General features: G+C 41.7%; 1 protein-coding gene across 5 annotated transcripts in view; it reads right to left on the bottom strand.

Annotated features, from left to right (window-relative positions):
- Nucleotides 1–12567, bottom strand: part of ZFYVE9 (zinc finger FYVE-type containing 9) — a 62512-nt gene extending 49945 nt beyond the window's left edge. For 2 of the 5 annotated variants that reach the window (XM_074876049.1, XM_074876045.1), the window contains exon 1: nt 11214–11369. The gene's annotated coding sequence lies outside the window, so the exon portion shown is untranslated. Of the gene's footprint in view, nt 1–740; nt 886–11213; nt 11370–12130; nt 12149–12550 lie in introns of those variants that run through there. The other 3 variants (XM_074876047.1, XM_074876048.1, XM_074876046.1) reach the window with 3 other exon arrangements.
- Between the last annotated feature and the right edge of the window lie 3902 nt (nt 12568–16469).

Below are 16469 nucleotides of genomic sequence, written 5' to 3' on the forward strand. Positions count from 1 at the left end.
AACAAATATAAACAAGATACAGTCACTGCTAATCCTTTTCCTGCACCAAAAGCTCAAGATGTCCAAGTATCCTTTGGTTTTATTTCCCATAATTCGCTGATGTTCCTACTACTCAATGTAAATTAACCCAAGAGTAGACTGGGGCATGGCAGGCTATTTCTGTGTAATACAACACTTTGTAGCATCTCTCTCACTACCCATGAACGCTGACAAAAGATAAACTATTTCCATGTTGCATTGGTTTGCCTTTTTTTCCAATCAACTGAACAAATAGAGATGGACAACACCTAAAGCAGAATACAGTCTCTAATTATTTCACTAATATTTGCATCTTTTCCCTTGACTTTTCCCCATGCCATTCTAAAGCTATTATTTTCACTTTTGTCTCCAGCCAAGTTTCCATAAGGAGACATTCACACATGCCAGAGCAGTAGTAAGGCAGTCAAAAGAGCAGCAACTTCAAAGAAGCATTATAGAAAGTATCACAGTCTAAAGTAACAGGGAGACAAGAAAAATTACAGCAGCGTTATCAACCTTTGTCCTCCAGTAAATAAGAGAAAGCAGCCCAACTGAAAAGGACACCTGCTTTATAACAGTTTACAGTAGAAAATAAATTCCATTTCCTACCCTCTTTACTATTTCAAGGAGAAAGAAATTGATTTCTTTTCTTGACACAAAAAACAGCCTTGCCAAAAAGTCTGTACTTCCTGAGCACGCTGCAGAGGTAGGGCCCTCAGTACCTGGAGACAGGAACCACGCGTCCCTCTTGTATAACTACTTTTGACTGCCTTGAAGAGTATCCATCCCTGGCTCTTTGGAAAAATCAAATAGAGAGGTTCACACTGCAGTGCTGCCCTCAACGCAAGTTTTTTCCAGAGGAATACACCTGGAAAAAAAGAGAAAACCCTTTCCTGAGCTTACTCATATGCTCATAGAGCTCACTTCAAAATTTAGTGGTTTATAAATCTAATGTTTTATAACACTTTGTTTCATACAACTCCCAAGTTTAAAATACTGTAAACCACAAAAAAATTATGCACAGTGTATTAAACATAAATTTAATATGAAATCATGTTTCTTAATTTGTGTATGGATTCCATGTAATGTCATCAATGTAACAATGCGCTTTTTAAAAAAAATCAATACATTTAACATACTGAACTGAAGCTGTTATTTAACTTACTTGAATACAAACTAAAGTAAAAAATATAAATAAATAGGTTTATGAGATGACTCTTTATGTTTCTGTATTTGAGAAAAAAGGGTTTGACTATTAGGAGTTAATGTTTAGAAGATCTGAAGAATAAAATTATTTAAAGTCACACACTATGTATCTCAGAGTGTATTAATCCTGTATTCTAATACTTTACAGGTTATTCTTCTTTCTAATGTAGGGTAGAAACAAGAATGAATTCTAAATATACTGATCAATGTTTCTTAGATTTGGACAATAAGGGAAAAACTGACTAAGGTCCCCTAGAATCACTAATTAAATGCCTACAACTGCCAATGAACTGTCCTTTTTAAAAAACCCACGAGGGGCCGATACTTGCAGGTGCCATGAGCAAAATCTGTATCTGATAATAAAAGCCAGAATTGCCATGCAACCAGAATGGGACAGATGAAAAGGACAACGGGCAAAGAGGGAAACCGCTTTACTACCATTTACTAGCCCATCAATTCTGAGTTGTACCCACTGGGGAGAGAAGCTGCTAGAAGTGACACAATTTATGCACTCAGCTGCTCTTTAGAGAAAGGACAATCTGTACAGAAAAAGTCTGAAAGTCTACAGTCACTTTCTACTGAAGAGCAGTCAATCAGCTACTAATGCTACCTTTATCAACACACATGGATACACCCTCTTCCCAACACTGCTGTGGTCATTTTTGCTCCTTTGATAACTACGTAACATAACAGTGTTCTAAAATCTCACACACACACATTTTTAAGAAATATCACAATGATAGAGAGAAGACAGTTACTAGTTCTCAAATCCTGTGTTATATAGAACTGGATTACAATGCATCACTGAAAACTAAATCAGAGATCTGTGAATTTTATTTCATACTCCCTTCAACCTGAAATTACCTCAAAGGAAGCAACTTTTAACTCCCATTTTGTGTTGACCTTTCTGTTCATACCACGCCAAGATTAAACTTATATATATTTATATACACACACGATACTAACACATTATAAAACATTGTTGTCTTGTCAAACGTAGCAAAGTTCACTCCCACGTTTGTGATCACAATCTAACTACATTGCTGATGCTCGCATGTATTATGTCTCAAGTCTTCTGTAACTAGTAACTCACTCAATACAACTCAATACATCCATGGCAACAGTGTGTACTGAAACTGCTATTTCCGAGTATGATTCTAATTTATGCTGTGGTCCATTAACATGCTTTTAACAGTACTGAAGGGAATAAGCGCTAACCAACAGAAATGGTGAGTAACTTCCATTCAGATTTGCTGTAAAGCTTTTTTTTCCATTGCTTCAGTGGTGCAATAGACCAATCAGGATATTTACTTCAAATTTATGCAAGAAGGTGCCCATAATTCTGTATCAGTGTTGAAAGTGACAGGAAATAAAGGCTTAACAGATAAAAAATGAAAAAAATCTGAAAGCATTCCTTGTTAATGAGTCAAAATACAGTTTTCAGAAATTTTATGGAGCTCTAGGAACACCAAATCCTCCTAAACTCAGATGCAATGTTTCTCAGATAGTCCAAAACTGAGAAACCTCTGCCACTTATTTTGTCCACTGATATGGTGGTCGATTCTGCTCAGCCATGAATCCCTACCTCTTTTCTTTACCTCTCTTTCTCAGACTGTAGTATACTCTTGTGTTCTGTTTTCTTCATCTGTTAGTCTTCTTTTCCCCTCTCAAACACACACCTTTATCATTCACTTCTTCCTACGTCTGTTTTCTTTCTCCCTACCCATTCTTCCTTCCTTCTCTGACAAAAAAAAAAGAGAAACTCCATATGTGTCAACATCACTGTTCAGATCCACTGGTATAAACCAGTTGCAAACAACTTTATCAACCACACGATATTATTCCTCACTTCTAGGAACAGTGAGAACAAACCCAATACCAATGGTGATGCATCCACTTTGCAAACATAAACGAAAGTCTTTAGACAAAACAGGTATCAAAAAAACCCAAACCAAACAACCGAACACATGTGGCCAAAATAACTGTCAAATTGTAAGACATCACTGTAACTGTCAGCCCGCCTTCTACCTATCCTTATCATTATTTACTGTCGTCATAGCTTCTTCATGAATTCATTTAAACCCTCAGCCTTTTAGACTGTGAAATAAAATTTCTGGCACAGCTACCTGCTTCCCTCAAGCATCTCTCTATTTGAAACCTCTAGTTAAGACAAGTTTTATTAACTACTCAGGAGCCACTATTTATACATTTTCCCAAAGTAGAAGAAGGTACAACTGCATCTACCAGCCATCTGTACAGAAATTAAGTTTAATGGCAGAAAAAAAAAAAAAAAAAAAGAGGAAATATAACCACAAAGGGCATTACAGGACAAGAATGAGGGAACAAACCCACTACATATATATTTATCTATTACCCATGAGTCTCAAGAAACAATTTCTAATTCTCGGCATAACAAAACCCATGTTCATTCTACAGGAGTATACAAAAAAAAAAAAATCTATGTGCAAATTTCAGCAATAGGTTAAAATGCATTTTACAGGTGATTTGTCAACTAAAACTAAGGTAAATACAATACAGAAGCTATTATGCCAGTACACTAATATAATTACTTGAAAGCACAAAAGTACATAGGTAGACTGATGCTTAAAGTTAAGTAATGAGCTTTTAAAGTTACATTTATAAAAGATTAAAGAAAGAACTTTGAAATACGTGAAGTATACTAGGGTTTTATTCAGCCTTCATCATTTATACAAAAACACAGTATGAAATTCCTACAATCAATGCAATTTGATATTTCAGTTAAGAGGCTGTTTCAATATATATACTATTTAAAGCGATCTGTTAATAATATACCCTAAGAAATGGGCTTTGCACATACTTTTCAATTCACAACATAAGAGATCATTACAATACTCACGTTGAGTTAACCAGTAGAGCACTCACAACGTAACTTTGTAACATGATGACAACCAATGGACTCTGCTATCAAACTGGCCAGCAAACAGAAACAGTAGCTATATATCGAAGTTTAAGCCCCCAAAATGGTGTAAATCAGATAGATACCTGTGCCTTTCTCTACAAAACACAAGCCTCAGAAGCAAGCTATAGCATGTATTTCTACAGTATTGCAGAACATACAATTTCGAAAAGACCACTAGATAAATGAAAAAAAAATAGGCAAAGAGGGAACTCTCCTCTTACATGATCTCAATTCATATTAAATGTTCATTATCTGCATTACAGTGTAGATAGGGAATAAAAAATTACATTGACATGACGTCAGACAACACGCTCCTTGGATCTGTGATGTCCTAAAAAGACAGGTAAGCATTATCTCTATCCAACAATTAATGAAGTGACACACATAGAGATCCAAGATATACACTCTACTCTTTCCTATCATGTTTATTTAAGAAACCACCAGCCCCAGAGGTCCACCCCTCTTCTGCGATAGATTACCAAGGCCCATTTGCCTTTCCTTCTCTACAACACCTGCAGAAAAAGAAAATGTGCTACCTCTTCACTCACTGCACTTCCCAGTCTGGTGTAGAAACAAAATTAATTTGATTTTGTTTAAATTAATATGCAAAGCTCAGAGCTGCAGAACTTGAAGAGGGAATACAAATTTAATTCTGCTAGGCACCTTCAGCAGATGACTGGGACAGGGATTACCCATGTCACCCCCACACAGATCACCAAAGCCCATCTCAGAGATACTGGGTGTGCGGCACACCCAAGATCAGAATGAGGTCTGAGCACGACACAGACCAGAGGAATCTAGATCACCAGAAACCAGGACCCATATTTTACTGTTAATGACACCATTCTTAAACCTTCCTCTTAAAATCCAACAATTCAAAAAATGAGAGAGAAAAGAAAAAAAATCAAAGCTGTTGAAGAAGAAAAAGGAAACAGATGAGAGAACAGTTTCATTGTCTGGGTTAAAAGTACAGTAAATAGTAACTAAGAAACAAAAAACTCACAGAGCTGAAAATATTTGCAATTTTTGTCCTGCAGTATCTCCTAAACTTCCAATAATCTGACTGGCCAAACAATCAAGCAATAAATTTTATGCACATTCACATGATTGCCAATTCTTCCTGGATTTGTAACAACCATATACTCTACAAATTCAGTTTCAAATGGCTTGGCGTTTATTTTAGTGATCCTAAATCAATCTTCTAGATCACACTTGGAGTACAAACAGGTAAGTCAACATGTACACTGAGTTCAAAGCAGAGTTTTGACACTACAAAACTGAATCTGGAACAGAAAAGCTCCTCTAATAGTCAGTGTCATTCACAGATAAAGAAGCTATTATGCGATTTAGAGAGCTCTTTGATCTGCTTCTTACACTGAACATTATCAACCCCTTTTTAGCTCATCACACTACTTTTCAGAAAAATGTACCAGTGTATGTTCTTTCATTGATAATCTTCTATGAATTTTCTAATGTATTTCACCCATATTACTTCCCCAAATAAAATTTTAGATTCAGAGTGAAATATGTATGTTATACTCAGAGCAGATGTATAAAGATTGAGTTCTATTCTTTATAAAAAAATGGTTTCAGTATATCATAGAAGTAAACAAAAACTTTCCTATTACAATAATTTTAAAAACTGCAAGAATCCAGAAGTAAGGCTGATAAGTATTTCTAGGGCAGCTACAGCACTTCTGTAATTCATAGAGCATGCATAAATCTCTGACATAAGCATGGCCTAATTTCAAATTATCACCTGATAAGAAATGGCCTCTGGATTCTTTGTACGCTGGGATGAGGGAAGAACAGGTTCCTCTCAGCTACCACTTCATTAAAAAAATAAAGGCACTGAACTTAAGACATATGCTAAACATTTTGCCTTTTTATGCAGGCCCACAACTGCTGTTTGGCAGAACTGAAGTACAAGAAGTCAATAAGACTCACAATGAAACATTACCAGTAAGACTAGTCATGATTTGGTAGATAGCATTTCTTTTCTAACTCTTAACTGGACAAGGGATTTTTTCAACACAAACCAAAAGCTAAAAACATTTCCAGCATCTCTGATCATGTCTAATTCCTCTATCACTAACAAAGAATAGCTGGGGAACAGTCCTAAAATAGTTACCAAACTGAAATCTACAACACAGAAGTATTTTCATACATGGATAATAACAGAAAAAAACCAGTTCCAGCTTTGTCTACATTAGGCTTTAGTGTTTTTTTCTAACTACTGTGAACATCAGTTCAGCTTGAGCCAGGCCAAAAAACAGGAAGACACTAGCAAAGACACATTACTGCATTATTTTATATACAAAGCCATACCCTAAACCAGGGTTCAGCAGCACTATCTAAAGTATCAGTTGATGCCTCAAGACTCCACTAGAAAGCTTTCCGCCTTTGTTACTATGTTGGAACCAAACCAGTAACAGACATCCAACAAAACAACTTTTAAGAAAAATTATTAGCTTGCAACACCATTTCCAATTGTAAAGTCCGACTCAACTTCATTATGCAACCAATCTCTCAAAAAAAGGCATCAAGCTTCTTGTTGATATTAAAGGAGGGGGGAAAAATACAGAAAACAGAAGCAAAATCTATACTAGTAGCATGCAAAATCTAGTAGCACTAGTAGCACTACAAAAACCTAGACGATCCTAGCATAGCACACTGGAATGCTTCTGGACCTTCAGTGTATTCCCTGATACCACTGACTCATAAAGCAGATTTGTAGCTCCAGTTGCCATCAAAATATCACAGATATAAGTAATATTAACACATACAGCAAACAAGACAAAGATATTTATATATTCTGTATATGACATAGATACAGAATATAAAGGGTACAGCCACTAGCATTATCTGCAAATAACTCAATATGAAAGTTAATAATTGCTACTCAAGAATATAGAGACAAACGAAAAACCAATACAAGGAGAAATCCAACACTGAAGTCCATGTTTTCATTTGCCCAATGCACACTGGACCCTGGGGATAGAATATGTGAAAAGTTTAATATATGGACACCAAAACGTCAAAACATAACATATGGTCAGACTGACACATATTGATATTTCCAAATTATCAAATTTTGCATGGAAGCAAAACAACATTAAAGCTTCTTTAAGCTCTGTCTTCACTGGCCTTCATAACTAAGACAGCTATTGCCTTCGTTTACACTTAGACTGAAGATACCATGCAAGCTATTCAGAGAGCACTCTAGCTCCATGCTTTCTGAAACAGAGAAAATCTACAGATTGTGACTCTACACCTGTTTTTCACATAGTTTATCACTCTTCTTCCCCTCCCCCACCACTTTTTTTTTTACTATAACAGAACTATGCCTGTGTAAAATTCAGCTGACTGGACTTGCTTCTTCAAGTCAACTGCCACTTGAGCAAATCCGGATGAAAGAATACGGAAGGAACTATCTACCCAGTGTTGTCACCCATAAGTTCCTGGCCACGCACTGTCTTTAACTTGTGTTTCTAAATTAATTGGATTTCTCTAGTAATGACCTTTAAAATAGTTGAAGTGACCCTTTACAGATTTCCTCTATCATTCACCTTTAGCCTATTTGATGCTGATGTACTAGTTGGAGGGCTGTTATTTCTGAAAAATAAGTATGAATATTACACATTTCTACTTATCTCTTCTAGCAATACAACAGTGATATAATTACTGTTGTAATATTCCAGTAATAAACAATAATGGAAAGAATCAGTGAAAGAACACATATAAATTTGCCTCAAAAAAATTCTTCCTATTCCACCTGTCTGCTATGGCAGCCTGAACAGCAGAATTCCTAAATATTCCAAACTCCACATGTGTATGATGCAAAAGGGAGAAAACGTCATAAAGCACATTCACGAAACAAAGACCTGTCAAAGACAAAATCACCAAGTGCAGCATTCCATTAATCCCAATGAAAAGGTCCTGGGATCCGCAATGTCTTGTAATTTTCTCTAGAAACTAACATTTAAAGGAACAACATAGTTTAATACCCTAGGTATGACATTCAAACTCATTCCTTCCCACAAACACTAGCCAAGAATTACACTCATTAAGATTTAACAGGGCACCTTAAAAATCTACAGATATTCAGTGTCTAAAAAGAATCCTAACAGTCAAATTAAAAAAAGAGATTGTGTTATGCTTTAGTTTCAGTTAAGTGAAACCCAGCCAACCAAACAATAAGTAGGAAAGTCTGTAAACACAGAATCATTTATATCTATAAAACAATTATAAAATATATTTATGTATTATGATTAAATGATCATTTACTTTGTCATGCTGTGTGCTACCCTTTTGATAACTACATAACATGTTGTGCTCTAGTCAAATAAGTTTGTACAAATATGTATCCTGAATTCTAATTTAAGTAGAAACTACTGTGTCAATGAAGGATCCTTGATATATCTTTTAAAACTTCCCATCCATTTACATTAATTGATGTAATTTTCCCAGTGTTGCAAGATGTAGCCAACACTTAAAGCCAACACAAAAGTAAAAGCTGTTTCTATCACCTAAATCTCAATGCTTTAACTTACTATCAGACATTTAGTCTTGACTATATATTTCTTATCAATACAAAAAGCTTTGTAAACTCCTAGTATCATTGTACAGACACATTTCTCAGAGATTCACAAAAACAACTGGAGGGAAAACTGAGCATGTTAGTTCACATCTCTGTTCATTTCAAAGTTCAAGTCTCAAAGAATCACAAATAGAGCTCTAAAACAGGCCACCTTTCAATTTCTTTAGAGATTTTAATCTCAGTCACATTAAAAAAATAAACAGTAGCCTTGATATAAAACTTTCAAAGTAGTCTATGAATATACCGGTGTCTTCCAACAATGTTCTGGAAAAGATCCCCAATTCACCAGTATACAGACTAACTGTGCGCTGAAACTATTACCCCTCATCTGACTTTCTGTCAATAAACTCCCTTTTATTTGGAAAATTCTCAGCTTAGTGCATCAAAATATGTTTCTGATCAACAAAACATGAATTCACAACTTCTTCCAAAAATCTCTTCTTTTTTTGGTCAACTTTTATTCAAAAGCAAAAATTTGCTCTAACCCTTTTGCAGAATAATTTCCAGGTAATTTTTTATACACAGCCTGTAAACTAGCAAGCTATTTTCTGCTCAAGCTGGCATAGCTAGTGGACAGGCCACAACAGACATTAAAAGCTTATCATTCTTTGGCCACAAGTTTTAATACTGCAACTTTGTTCAGTCTCTACCTTTGTTCCCTGAGACAATCACAGCCAGACTTTATGCCAAAGTAAAAAAACTGTATTTCATCTCGGTCTTAGCCCCAGGCCTCAGATCCTGAAATGTGTGTTTGAAAGTATTTAATCCCCAGCCTAATAACTGACTCAAAACTAACACACAAAAATAACACCCAATATCAGGACTCAGCACTGCAGTTTCGGGGTGTTTTTCTTCCTTTTTCACACACTAAAGAAGGCACCATAAAGCAATGGACAATTAGACAATCAATCACACTGTGACAGAACACGGTAACTTGTTAGGTGTAGATCCGGGCTTGAATTAGAGGGAGGCTTGTTTGAGATTTCAGGCCCTTACTCAGCTTCCATTTCAGATTCCCCAAACCTCTGAAGAGATTTTTAATTTTGTCTCTCTTGGGTCAAGGAGACTGTTCTCATTTTGTATCACATGCTATAACTTTATAAAAAGAACTGCACTACTGGGTTCAGGCAGTAACAAAGGATTTTGATGTTTCAGCCACTGAAGGTGTATCTAAAATCTGGATTCGTTCCATGCAATCAAAAATGATTTGCTAATAAAAGTTAATTACAATGTTTTAAAACATTGCCTAGTCAGTAAAATGCAGCCCAAAGAAAATAAAAGCTTTTATTCAAGTAGAGCATCTTTTCTTTGATTATTTTATTTGTTTATACAGGGCCCCTTCCAGTTTTGAATTCAGCCTGGACCAAAGTATTGAGGGCAGTGTTATTCAGAAATTCTAATTAATACAACCATACTTAATGAAAAGATTGCAAGAATTCAGTCAACTTCTAATATTTGAACTGAATGAAAATACACGTAAAAATTAAACCGTCTGAAAAACCTCTGTCACAAAATAATCAGGAATATCTTGTCTATAAATAAACAAGATAGTTAACACGAAAACATAAAGTCTATCAATTCCCATCTGCTACTTGCTTCTCAGTCTGGTTAACAAGATAAAAACAGTTCTTCAGCCACCCTCCATCATATGCACCTATTTAACCGTAACATTTATGAGCAAGTAACTAATCCAGCTCTGCAAAAAGTCTGACACGCCAAGAGCGCCAGTTATTCTTACAGTGAGACATGACCACAGTTTCACGTAATTAGAGATGTTATAAAACGCATCCCGCCCGCTCGCCCCATCCCCCTCCACCACTACCACCATTGCAGGAGTGACTTGTTACACATCGCAATGAGCAAGAAACATTCCCTGCCCGGGGAGAGAGCGGAGATCAGGCCATAAAAAGGGCACGAGATGCAAAGGGGGATCCTCCCCTCTCTGGGCCGAGGAACAGCCTCGCCTCGCCCCGCGCCGGCGGCACACGGGGGGTCCCGGGGGGGAGCCCCGATGGAGGACGGCAAGAGCTCTTTCCCCTCTCCAGGATCGCCGGTGCGGGGCGGGGGACGGTGCCCCGGCCGCGCCGGGCGAGGGGGTCACCCAGTCCAGGCACCCGGGGACGGAGAGGGGAAACGGCGGGGAGAGGGCTCGGAGAACCGGCGTCGCCGCCGGTGAGGGCTGAGGGGCGATCGCTGCCTTCCCCCTGGGCGGCGAGGCGCCTCTCCCCTCGGCGCCGTGTGGGGGACAAGGGCGGCGGGGCGAGGGGGGCACCCGGAGCCCCGAGGCCCCGGGGCCGGGGCGGTGTCGGCGATTCGGCGGCTCCGCTGAGGCGCCGGAGCCCTCCCCGCCCGCCCGCCGGGCCTCGCTCCGGGCGGCAGGGGCCTGGGGAGCCGGGATCCCCCGGCCTCCCGGGCCTGGGGGCGGAGGGCTGGGCGCCGCTCACTCACCTCGGGAGGCAGCAGGCGCCGCCGGGTCTGCATGGCGAGGAGGATCCCCCGGGGCCGCGCTCCGCCGCCGCCGCTCGCTCGCTAGCTCGCTGCCGGGCGGGCCCCGCAGACCCCGCGGGCGCTGGAGAGGCCGGCGCCCGCCCTCCCCGCCCGCCAGCCGGGCTCGCTCGCTGGGCTCCGCGGCCAAGGCCGCCGCAGCTACCGGCAGCCAGCGCCCCCTGGCCGGCCCCAGCGGCAGCGCACGGCACTGCGGCACCGCCGGGGAGAGGCAGTGCGGAGCCTGCCGCACCCCCGCCCCGCCGCGCGGGGGGCCGGGCAGGCCGCGCCGCCGCCACCTCCGGCCCGGCCGCCTACCGCCGGGGCGTCACGGGCGGCGAGCGGGAGGAGTCACCCGGCGCAGGGGGGACGCCCCGCCGCGCAGGGAGCCCGCCCGCCTTCCCCGGCCCCCCCCTCCCGCGGGGTCCCGCCAAGCCTGTGGGCCGCCACCCGCAGCCGGGGCCTCCCGCCCACAGGCGGAGGGAGGCACCGGGGGAGGCGCCCATCGCTACCCGGGTGCCCTCGGCCGGGGGAGCTACCCCGCAGCCGGCTGCAGCCGCGCCGACACGCCGTGGGCAGGGGGACTCGCGGCGGGGAGCCATTCGGGCTCTATTTCGCCATTTCAGAGCCAGGGAGGGACACCCTGTCCTGTGGGACACCCGCAGCCGCCCGTGCGCGCCCACACGGCCAGGCTGAGGGGTGCCCAGACACGGAGCCATCCGCTCAAAGACACGTTAACTCTTCAGCCAAGCAGGATTCCGGAACAAAAACCAACCAAACAAAAAAAATACCCCCACGCTCGTCCCTCACAGAAACAGCCTCAGAACAGCGAAGGCTAACTGGCAGGTTACGCCAAATCGTAACTGCGCTCGGAGTCTCACCCATTCTCTAAGAGGAGGCGGCCACGGCGGCGCCCATGCCGGGAGCGGGGGCACCTTTCCCCGCCCGGCTGCGGGCACTCGGGAACTCGAGAAAATGTCACTTTCCCGCGTGTGACTCGCGGCGCCGCTCCGGGCCGGCGGGGGGCGGGGGGCGGCCATCCCCGCGCCGCCGTGCCGGCTACAGCGCGCGCCGCCGCCCCCTGCTGGGCGGAGGGCAGCGCCCCCCGGCACCGCCTCGCGCCCCGCTAACGCCTCGCCCCGCGCCGGCCTCGCCCTTCCCGCCCCGACCCTCATCGCCTCAGGAGCCCCTCGCTTCACCCCGCGCCTCGCCGCTCGCCTCAGGTGCCCGTGGCCTCGGCTCCCCCTCAGGAACGGCTCGCCCCGCGTCAGGGGAAGGGGCAAGAGCTGCCGTCCCCTCACCTTCGGCCAGCGCTCTGGCCTCCTCCTGGCCGCAGCGGAGCGCCATGTCACCTCTAGGAGGGAGGGAAAGGCGAGTGCGGTGGCTGCTAATGCAGTTGCGCTGCCATTCCCACTCCTCGGGTCTTCGCACTTGCAGGCTATCACTTTCCAGCAGGTTAGGCTTCTCCATTAACTTCCTACATATGGCAGTGAATACGGTGTAATGAGCCCTGGTGATAAAATCTAGGCCTTCTTGCTCCAAGAGCATCAGCCCATCCCACTTGAAATGAAAGGGAAGCACTTAATGTTTATTCATTGATTCTGGTAGAACTATGTGCTTTTCAAGCAGAAAATACAAAATACTCCCTATCAACTGAATCATCAATCCATAGGCAAAGCACTGAGGAGATAAAAAATGTTAATCAATCATAGCTGGTAGTAGCATGTTAATGGAGATGGAATTTATTTTCTCCCATAAAACGTTCCTGGTTAACCCCAACTTGCTATCTCTTTAGCAATTAGTGGTGTTATGCTTGTAAAGCACAGATGAGGAGTTCAGATCTGTCCAACACACAATTACTATCCTCAAAACAATTCTCAGGAAACACCTCAGACTGTTAAACAACAGCCTGAGAAAGAAAAAGGAAATAAATTAAAGGGTGAGCAATGTAACACTTTGTACCCTCTGGCCAAAAGCATGCAAGCTAGGTTTGCCATCTACGTATGTCTCACAGAAGCATATCACTACCATAATTTTGTTCTACTTTAATCCCTCTGCATACAGCCATTCATTGGAATGTTTTCTCACCAAACACTTAAGAGTTTTTACCTGAAGGATATCATAACTGGCTGTTTTGCAAGAAGGCTGTCTTATGAAAGCATGCAAAAAGGGAGTTAGGAGCAATGGGAAACATCTCTATACAAGCGCCAGAGTTACAAATTCTCCAAAAAGTATCTTTAGCTCTTCCATGTACATCAGTCTCACGTCAGTGAGCCTCTACAGCATCATCATAAGAAATTATGCCCAGTGATAGAACAGACACTTGGTATTGAGTTTGCCACCTCTTTTCCCAAAGACGGTCGTTTACCATCTTTGCCCAGCTCTTTATGAGCAGCTAGCAAGGAAGAGGCATGAAGAAGAGCACATAGAAGAGGACACTCCAATTTGCAAGAGGCAGGGAACTGGAAAGTGGATGAGAAGACCACAGCTAGAAGGGTGAGGGGAAGCTATGAGTTGCCCTAGTTGAAGGGGGCAGCAGAGAGTTACAGGGTCACTACAAAAATGTGTGTCTGTAACAACATATGTACACCGGGAGCTAGGAGTTATGGGCAATTGATACAGGATTCAGCATGATGCAAGAGTAATATATGAACGACACAGTCAAGGACAAATGAGGATTTTTTAACTACTTGGTGAAAATTGCAGAAACTTGGGGAAAAAGGAAGCTTAGTAATAGCTTCAGTTTGTTACTAGATGGAAATAGTAGAATGGTTAACAATAATGACGGAAAGCCACAAGAACTCAATAACTATTTCTGGTCTGTATTTGGGGAAGAACCAGATGATATACGAATATCATATGATGATGATGAAATACATTCCATTACAACAGGCACCGAGGAGGATGTTTAACAGAGTCCAATAAAGTTGGGCATCAGCAGGTGTAGGTAACTTACATCCAAAAGTTTTAAAAGCACTGGCACAGAGTATCTTTAGACCATTAATGTTGATTTTCAATAAATCTTGAAACACTGCTAAAGTTCCAGAGGCCTGGATGAAATATTGTACCGAATTTTAAAAGGGTAAACAAGGTGACCAGAGTAATTATGACCTGCTAGCCTGACAAGAATTCTGGGTAATATAATGGGACATTACCTACATTACTTGATTTTAAAAGAATTAAAGGATGGAAACACAATAAATGCAAATTAATGTGGAAAATAAATCTTGACAAAATAATTTGATTTTTTAATGGCATTACAAGTTTGGTTGATCAAGGTAAGTAGGTCTGCAAAATATTTGTTTTGGTAACTTGCAGCATTTTAATTAAGAAGCCGGAATGATACGGACTCATCACAGCACACATTGAACTGTTCATACTCTAGCTAACTGACAGTTATGAAGTGGGGAAATAAGAAGTCATCATCAAAGAATGTTTTTCTGGGTCCTATAGCAATTAGTTCTACACTATATTGTATTGATATGAATGGCTCTAAGGAAAGCATAAAATCATCACAAAGTTTGCAAGTGATGTAAGCGATAGGGAGTCATAAATAACAAGTCATGATGTAAAGTATTTGAGACAGCTTGATAACAAGTAACATGCATTTCTGTACAGCCAAACGTAAAAACATGCACCAAGGAATAAAGACAGTGATTATAGGATGAGAGAATTTGTGCTCTGACAAGTTAATGCTCAAAAACCTCGAGAGTCATCACATATAATCAGAAGAAAATGAGCAGGTGGTGTGGTGCTGTAGCCAACAGGCTAATGCAATCCTTAGTTTTATAAACACGAGAATATAGGAAGATGTCTTTATTTATTTTTCTGGTACTAGTCCAACTGCTCCTGAAGTCTGATATCCAAATTCCTTAATAGAAGCTGAACAAGAGGTGGTTCAGAGAAGACCAATAAGAATGGTTTAGATTTAAAGTGAAAACATTCAGTCTATTTCAGTGTCAAAAAAGAAGGTGAAGGGGTGACTCAATCACAGGTTTTAAGTACTTCCAAAATTCAGTGACTGTATGCTAAAAGCAGATGTATTCAGCTTCCCAGTGAGGTCTTCTACCAGCAAAGGTAATTAATCACTGAGACACTTTAGGGAGGAACAAGTTAGATTTGCCAGCACTGGAAATGTCAGAATCAAAATCAGGTGCTTTTAAAAACTATATTTTAACACAAGCAGGAGTTCAGTCCTGTAAATCTGTTACCCATGAGATACAGCTATGTGACCATAGCTGTGGATTCTGGTTACCAGCCTAGGCAGAACTCGATTTCCTTGAGCACTGAGAAGTAACAACCTGTCATCCCTTTCAGCATCATCTGACACAGATCATGTGTTCTTGAGCACATGATGGGAGCAGCCGTGTGAATCGTGATGTTTACATGGGTTGAAGGGATGGGTGGACTTGTTCGCAGAAGGCAAATCCTCTGAAGCATATTGAATATAAAGATAACTTTTCTCACTCAAGAAGTCTGAGACATACATTGCTGGAAGCTAGGAGGTTACTCCTGACAAGTGTGACTACATGATTATCCTGCTATTAAACTCTTCCACTGGCATCTGCTTCTGTCCACTGTCACTGGCAGGATACTGATATTTCTCATGCCAAGCAGTCCCTTGGGTCCATACCAGAGCTGACCCACCCCTGATCCCTGAACAGCGGAGTGGGGGGTTTAGTGGGAGCAGAGAATACATGCTTGATAATAAATAGGCATAGGCGCAGGAGAGGGCCAGAACCAGGGGACGGAAGAACAGGAACACTTAATATTAGAAGGCTAAAGACTGACTTGGGTAGGGGATTGTATGTGAGGCTCTGGACCTCTCCAGAACCTGGCACTGGTCAAAACATTCAGGCATTTCCCGGTCTGATCTGATATCTGTCATCAAACAATTAGGAAACCTTGCAGCAAAATGTTCATTACTTTCCCAATGTAGTTCCTGATACAAATACTCAGTCTTCTGATGACATGCAAGATCTCGAGTAGAAAAGGTCTGTGCTGTGAACTTCAGTGTCCAGATGTCTTGGGTGACTGAAGCTTTTATTCACAGTTCCATGCAATAAAACGTTGGCTTTTTTCCATATGGTTGCTAGTAACAGCGTGCAAACCACACTCTGACAGAAACAATACTCTAAATGTTCATTACTACCACCACTGCTAGTGGAGTGCTTAGTGATCATTTAACCAATTTCTGTTGTAAAAAAAACAACTCGCTGA

Source organism: Strix uralensis, chromosome 8 (assembly GCF_047716275.1).
Source record: "Strix uralensis isolate ZFMK-TIS-50842 chromosome 8, bStrUra1, whole genome shotgun sequence".
NCBI classification, from domain to species: Eukaryota; Metazoa; Chordata; class Aves; order Strigiformes; family Strigidae; genus Strix; species Strix uralensis.